This window comes from Cebus imitator, unplaced genomic scaffold (genome assembly GCF_001604975.1).
Source record: "Cebus imitator isolate Cc_AM_T3 unplaced genomic scaffold, Cebus_imitator-1.0 Scaffold259, whole genome shotgun sequence".
NCBI classification, from domain to species: Eukaryota; Metazoa; Chordata; class Mammalia; order Primates; family Cebidae; genus Cebus; species Cebus imitator.
Window position 1 is genome coordinate 1,466,719 of NW_016107574.1, and position 554 is coordinate 1,467,272.

Consider the following 554-nt stretch of genomic DNA (forward strand, 5'->3'; position numbering starts at 1 on the left):
AAAAAAAAAAAAAAAAAAAAAAAAAAAAGTGTTCTGAAATGAGTACATATATGTACTGTATTATGTGTGTGAGGATGTTTATAATAGCACTATTCATTAAGTAAAAACTGAAAACAAAGTAAATGTCCATCAATAGAAGAATGAATAAATCACCAGTGGTATAATCATGCAATGAAACACCACCCGGAGATGAGAATGAATAAGCAATCGCTACATTCAGCAACGTGGATGAATCTCACAAACATAAGGTTGGTCAAAAGAAACCAGATACGAAAGAGAACATACTATATTTTTCCATTTACATAAAGTCTAAAAACAGACTAATTTCAAAATAGTTTACTTTTTTTGTGGGGTGGTGCCTGGGAGAAGGGGGACTTGGGGGTTAATTATTGATCCAAATGCTAGTAATTATGAATATATTCAGTTTGTACAAATTCATTGAGCTGTACATGATTTACGCGCTTATAGTTGTAAAACCTTACATTAGAGAATCACTTGAACCTGGGAGGTGGAGGTTGCAGTGAGCCAAGATTGTGCCACTGTCCTCTAGCCTG